This window comes from Halyomorpha halys, unplaced genomic scaffold (genome assembly GCF_000696795.3).
Source record: "Halyomorpha halys isolate HHAL.00 unplaced genomic scaffold, Hhal_1.1 Scaffold410.1, whole genome shotgun sequence".
NCBI lineage: Eukaryota > Metazoa > Arthropoda > Insecta > Hemiptera > Pentatomidae > Halyomorpha > Halyomorpha halys.
This window is the reverse complement of record NW_027111460.1, coordinates 111,536-118,809: the sequence shown is the minus strand read 5'-3', so window position 1 is coordinate 118,809 and position 7,274 is coordinate 111,536. Positions and strand designations below refer to the sequence as shown.

The window sequence follows — 7,274 nt, the reverse complement described above, 5'->3', positions numbered from 1 at the left end:
CTTAAATTTTATGCTCACCTCTTTAAAAATTACAGTAAAACTAAATATAGTAAATAATGAAACATAAAATATTAAAATATATATAAATGTGTTTTTATGAAAATAAATATCTATAAAAACGCATTGAATTTTGTGGTTTAATTTTTATAAAACGAAAGTATAATTTTTTTTTCATAATTTTTGTCAAGGTCTTATTAAGTGACTAAAATTATTATTTAAATGACTCAAAATTTACTCTCTTGTGAAATAAAATTTGATTGATTTGAAAAAGTATTAGATGAATTTTAAAATTCGCAAAGCATAAATGATTTGATTGACTCCTCTCGTGCAACGTCACTTCGGTGATAAGGAGGTAGATATAAGAAAATGATAACGGGATCGGTCTCAGTTCGAATTTAGATTTGGTCGGTTTCAGTGGTGTGTCCTTGGTGCCATAATGAATATATGTTAATTCGTCATTTTCAACTTACTACGTAAGTATTTAAAAGTGTATTTAGGTTAATTTGTCAACAAATAAGTGTGTACTCACCTCTCAGTGATAAAATGTTATTTCTAACATCGTCATTGACATACCGTTTTAGAGGGAAACATTAGAAGTTTAAAAATTCCAGTGGTTGGACGTTGATTTTTTTTTAATTTAAATTAATAGCAATTGATAATAGTTTAATTTGATTTATAAACACTAGTAGTTTGTTTATTTGAGTATTATAACCTTCAATGATACAATCATTTATTAAAGTCTCAATTAAGATAAAACACCTGACACATTTACCGGTTAATTTCTTATTGTTACAAGATCTTTGTAAATATAACCTCATTTATATTTTATTAGTTATTAATATTTATAATACAGCCTTCTACTTAAATTTTCTTTTATTATTCATCATTATTTATTCAGTACTTTAAACTAATAGTACTAAACACATTGGTTTTTCCATATTCATATTAAACTTTTAAGACAAGAATCAGTTAATTTTTAATTTATAAAACCTTAACCACAAACAATTCTTTATGGGCCACTTAAACCTTACCCAGCATCTGATAAGTTCTCGGATATATATTGTATTTGAAAAAGATCCTATATCTTCCAAAATGAATTTGAGTTACTATTATTATTACTATTATCACTAACTGAATATTTCTGTTTTTTTTTATTATTACTATTTATGATGGTTTTGTGAATTAATCTCTACCGATTTATTATGAAGCCTATCTTTATAAATTTATAATGGTTTTTCATACCCTAAATCTTCTTTAATAGTTATAATACATCATTTTCTTTAATTTATCTTTCATTACTGGTTTGTTTTTATTTAATACTTTCGACAAATAGTTCCAATTTTGGTTTTACCATATTCAAATCAAATTGAAAGCCAAGAATTCGCTTTAATTTTAATTTAACAAACATTTCTGTGCAGGCCCCTTATATCTTACCCAGCATCCGATAAGTACATATGTAGTTGTAAATAATAAACTGCACTTTAAAAACATTATCCAATACCTTTCAAAAAGATTTTAAGTTACTAACTACTTGTATTAAATGTCTCACCTTTGTGTCTTATGATTGTTGTTATTTATACCATTTTTTATTCTTTGGTTTATTAATTCCTACAGATAAGATATGAAAACTATCTAAATATTTTTATAGTTATAAAACTGTCTTTTCCATAATTTCTCTTTTATTACTGGTTTGTTTTTATTTAATAATTTTGTCTATTAGTTCCATAAATTTTGGTTTTGCCATATTCAAATCAAAATTGTTAGCTAAGAATTTACTTTAATTTTGATTTAACAAATATTTCTGTACAGGTCCCTTGAATCTTACTCACCAAGAGATAAATTGGTAGATGTAAATAACAAATTGCATTTTAGAAACATTATCCGATACCTTTTAAAATGAATTTAAGTTATTTACTACTTGTATCAAATGCATATCTCTGTGTCTTTGATTGCTATTTATGTATACAATTTATGAAGGTTTTGTTAATCAATTCATACCGATCAGTAATCAAGCCTATATTCATAATTTTATGATTTTTCCTATATTTACCTCAATTTTAATTTTTAAAAATATCACCACAAGCATTTCTTCATGTTAAATCTTTCCCAGCATCTGATAAATTCATAGATGTATATAGTAAATTGCATTTTAAAAATATCATCCGATAGCTTTCTTAAATAATTTAAATTACTCTTATTACTCATTTTGAATTTTTATATATGTCTATGACTGCTATTTATTTATACAATTTATGATTGTTTTGTGAATTAGTTCCTGCTGATAAGTTATATAGCCTATCTTCATTGTTTTATACTGATTTTTCCCTACCTCAAATCTTCTTAAGTAATTATAATACAGACTTTTCCTTAAGTTCTCTTTTATTACTAATATGAATTTATTTAATAATGTAAATGAATAGGTCTAGAAATTTTGATTATGCCATACTCAAATCAAAATTGTAAGCCAAGGATTACCTCTAATTTCAATTTTACTAACATTACCACTTACATTTCTGCTTGAGCTCCTTAAATCTTACCAAGCATCTGATAAATTCATTGGTTTCAGTATAAATACCAATGTATATTAAATTTGAAAAACATTCAAGTTACTACACTTACTAATTACGTTGAGTGTCTATCTCTGTGATTGCTATTTATTTATACTATTTATTATGGTGAATTGATGAATTGATAATACTTGTTTTGTGAATTGATTCCTTACTTATGTTTTCTTAAAATTAATAACACAACAAAATAATGCTTAAAATATGAATGACCCATGCTTTATGCAGAGAAGTTAATAGTTTGATTTAGTTTATTGATGGTGGTCTAAGAGTTAATTTTCAGTAGAAAAAAAAATGGTAAAAATGCAACAATTGTTAATATTCAATAGATTGTTATCAAAATTATACTTGAGGAAGTTTAATCATTATAAACAAAATCATAAAGAATAATCAGTTTCCTTGAAGAAAAACTAATTTTTTAAAGTGATTTTCTTTTATTATTCCAACTAAAGTATTTTTGAGTTTAAAATAAGCTTATTATACTTAGTGCTATTTAATTATTTTATAGATTTTCTATTAATAAATGTCGAACCATTGAACTTTTGTTAAATATCGGTATCTGCCCTAGTTGTGATATTGTATTCTAAAAAACAAAAATCATAGTTAAACACTTAAATATTAAATTGGTTACCTTAACTTGTAAGCAGTTTGAATGGAGTTATTAAATATAAAATACCTTTTATTATGCAAAGAGAATCCATGTAAATGTTATGACACTTCAATGTTTTGAGTGTATTATATTCGGATTCACAGGTTTAAAATTAGTTTAATTAGTATTTTTTTATAGTCATCTAACAATTATCCCATACAATGAAATTATTCTTTGTTGGTTTAATTAAAAAACCGAACTTTTACATTGTATGAAATGTTTTTATTACAGTTGAGAATTATGTTAAAAGTTTAAAGATTATTTGTAAGTTAATTGGTACTTGGATTAACCACTAAAAATCTGAATGTTGTAAGAATAAATCTATTTGATCTGCTTAGCAGTTATAACAGGTAGTGTAACCTCCCTGGCTTTCATTTTTCAATCTCCAGATAGTAAATATTTTAAACAAAACAAGATTAATCAATTAATTTGATAAGTTTTGAATTCGATTAATATACCTTCTTGTTCTCTAATTCCTTTAAATTTTATTCGGATCTTGTCTAACGTTGGGATTGGTAAATGTTAAATTGGTTTTCTCATCTTACAACCAGGTAGCACTAACAGCCCATATTTACCTTTATGTAGATATATGTATATTTGTATTAAATACGGATATTTAAATCCGAGTCCTATATGAATCAGAAAGCTGGACAGCCCTCGACAAGCATATAGGAAGAATAACGTCAGCAGAAATGAGATTCCTCCGAAGAATAGTTGGTAGGACCAGGAGAGACTGCGTCAGAAATGAAAGGATTCGGGAGGATCTGGATATGAAATCGGTGCGAGACACAATGCAAGAGTGGCAACTGAAGTGGTATGGACACGTCTGTAGAATGGACGATACCTGAAAAGCCAGGTCCTAATCCACCTAGCCATAAGCAAGGCCGAAAGGAAGACGACCGCGTGGCACACCCAGGATCATGTACTCTGAGTACATTGGAAAACTATGGGCAGCAAGAGGACGCACAATCCCGGAGATGAGAAAACTAGCCAGGGACTCCATGCTTGACGGCACACTGGAGTTAAAGGAAGAAGAAAAAGTATTCTTAATTTTTTGTATTATGACAACAAAAATGGAGGCACTAGCTTAAAAAAACATGCTCCAGCGGCGGAAATTATAAAAATTCAAAATAGCTACTTTTTTATTATTATTTATTACTACTTTAATTAGAGCACACCTTTCGATTTCCGAAGGTATGGCTGGTTGGTATATCTAAAGCAGTGATTCCCAAACTTTTTTGACAACAGCACATCACACGGAGACGTATCAACTTCTTTGACAGTCTTCCTGCTTCTTTCAATCCAATTTTGCGATTAATCAACCCATCCCCTCTTCCTGCAAGGTGGCAGGGCAGGTATAGCCTCATAAACATCTCCCTTTAACTCCTTTCTTCTCTTGCCTCCTCCTCCTCCCCTACTATTTTTCGACTCCTGACTATTTTTTATTATTAGAATCTTTCGTTAATAACTATTCATTGTTTTACTTTAGCTCTTCTTTATTCAATCATTATGAGGAGGCCCCTCACCTTCAAATATTTCTAGTCGAATTCTCACGGAACGGAGACATCAAAACATCAGATAAGTATTTCACCGTATACCTTCAAGTGAGTCCCAAAGAGAAAAAGGTGTACATGGTTAGGTTTTAAAAACTGACTTATGTCACTAAATTGGTGCCGTGAAAGTAGTTCCATGTGGAAAAAACTCAAGTAAGGGGTTTTTCTCCAGTTCTATTTGTTTTTATGCTGTGCTGAAACCTGATTTGAAGTTCTCAAAACAAAAAAAAAAAAATCCAGCCGCGTTTTGAGAAATTATACAAAAACAAACAAGAATTTGTGACACTTTTTCCCAGATTTTTGTCTAGAAATTCAAAACTGAGCATTTTACCGAAAGAACAAAACAAAAAAAACCTCCCAGTAACTAGGCTGCAAAGAGACTTTTTTTTATGACCTTCCTGACCAGAGAGAAGAGAAAGAAATTTATTCATTCATGCTGCCCAAATACATCGAGTTGCTACATTACACAGCATACTGATCAATCCGTGATCGGACATATATAAATTACATATTTTTATGTGATATAATATAATAGAAAGATAACATTTTTTTTTTCCACAGTATTTTTTTACAATTAATACCAGTCTAAAAACTAAATACAAGTTTTTCAATTTATTCCTTTTTTTCTTTCCCTTCCATTTTACAACCCATATTTCATTTTATCAACAAAGTTTTTCATAAATCAATTTTTTTGTCCGCACAACTATAAATCAAGGTGGAATTTGGAGCAACGTTGTGCCTTTAAATTCTGTGTTAAGCTTGGATAATCGGCAAATGCAACGTTTGAAAAGTTAAAACATGCCTATGGGAAACATTCTTTATCCCGGACTCAAGTTTTTCGCTGGGACAAATCATTTTAAGAAGGCAGAAAACACTTTGATGACCAACACCGTTCAGGGAGGCCTACAACTTCGAAAACCGAACGTGTGAACACTCTTGTGACCTTCAGGCCGTCGTTTAACTTAAAGAATGTTGATTGAACTCGTAAATTTAAACAGATTTACCGTTCACTTTCCTTCCTCAACCACTTTCCTACAGAATAGTAAAATCAATGATAAGTTCTTATTGTAAGGACAGGACAAGCTTTGGACAAAGTTCAAGCGGAAGGAATGAAGTGGGAGAGCCTACTGTATAAGGATAAACGAATTCCCGGCAATCTTAGCACAGCTGAGAGAGTGGCTTGTTTTCGGCTAGTAACAGGACATGACCTGCTCCAAAAACACCTCCATCGAATTGGCATCGTAGATTCACCGAAATGTCCTCCATGCAACAAAAATCCATGGGAGACATGGATGCAGACATATTATAACGTGTATTGGTCTAGAAGATATTCAGGATGCGTACCAACTAAGAGGAAAAGTAAAATTGTATTGGACTGCGAGAGGGAAAATGGCGTAATAGCCTACTTCCTGTGGCGTAGGAAAAAAGAAAAAAAAAATTTACCGTTAATCAAATTTTGACTGAACATTTGATGAAAGTTCACAATTCAACAAATGGACATTTGAAAAAACAAGTGTCTTGATCTTCTTGACAGAATCACTAATGAGCAAGATTTCTTTAACCGTGTGATCAAAGGTGATGAATCATGGATTTTTGAATACGATCCTCAGGATCGGTGACCAAGAGGCAAATCGAGGAGTAGTACACTTCAAACTCTTCTCGACTAAAGGTAGCTCGAGTGAGCAAATCGGAAATATAATCAATGCTGATTTTTTTTTTTTTTTTTTTTTTTTACAGAAAGGGAATTGTCCACAAAGTATTTGTTGCTCCAGGACAAACTGTTAACCAAGTTTTTTTATAAAGATGTCCTTGAAATGCTCAGAAAATCCGAGTATTCACTTGAGACAAGACATTGCAGACAAATGAGCATTCATTTGTATCATGACAGTACAGCATTGTATCATGACAGTGCCCCATGACACACTGCCCTCTCCATAACAGTATTTTTGACCTCAAAAGGCATTCCTATGGTTCCTCAGCGCCCCTGTTCACCTGACGTCAATCCCTGTGACTTTTTCCTAAATTGAAAAATGTCCTGTAAGGACTTAATTTCGGGACTTTAGAAAACATCCAAAAGAGTGTAACGGACATGGTGAAGACCATATAGTACAAGAGCCCAAGAGGAGAAAAAAGGCAGTTATCTCACCCCAAGTTTTGATTACTTTAATGAAAACTAATATATAATCAATAGTCAAAATTGATGAGTCTGCCATGTATAGGTAGGGGGAATAAAAAATGGCAGCTGTTTAAAGCATTAAAAAAAACTAATTACAGCTTTTTAAAAAGCAGCATTTCATATAAATGTATGGGACGTACTAAAAGATCAGTAGTTAGTGAATTTATTTTGAAAAATTCATATCTCAAACACCATTTGACGTACAGATGTCTATTAGCACTCAAATTAAAGCTAGTTTAATCTGGAGTAATAGTTTACATGCAATTTGCTAAAATAAATTGATTTATAGTTGTTCCGACAAATTTTCATTTGCCAAATTTATATTCATATGT

At 30.5% G+C, this 7,274-nt stretch overlaps 1 protein-coding gene across 1 annotated transcript in view; it reads left to right on the top strand.

Annotated features, from left to right (window-relative positions):
- Positions 1 to 331: 331 nt before the first annotated feature.
- LOC106682397 (multidrug resistance-associated protein 1) overlaps positions 332 to 7,274 on the top strand; it is a 57,399-nt gene continuing 50,456 nt past the window's right edge. The window contains exon 1 of the mRNA XM_067049499.1: positions 332 to 473. The gene's annotated coding sequence lies outside the window, so the exon portion shown is untranslated. The remainder of the gene's footprint in view (positions 474 to 7,274) is intronic.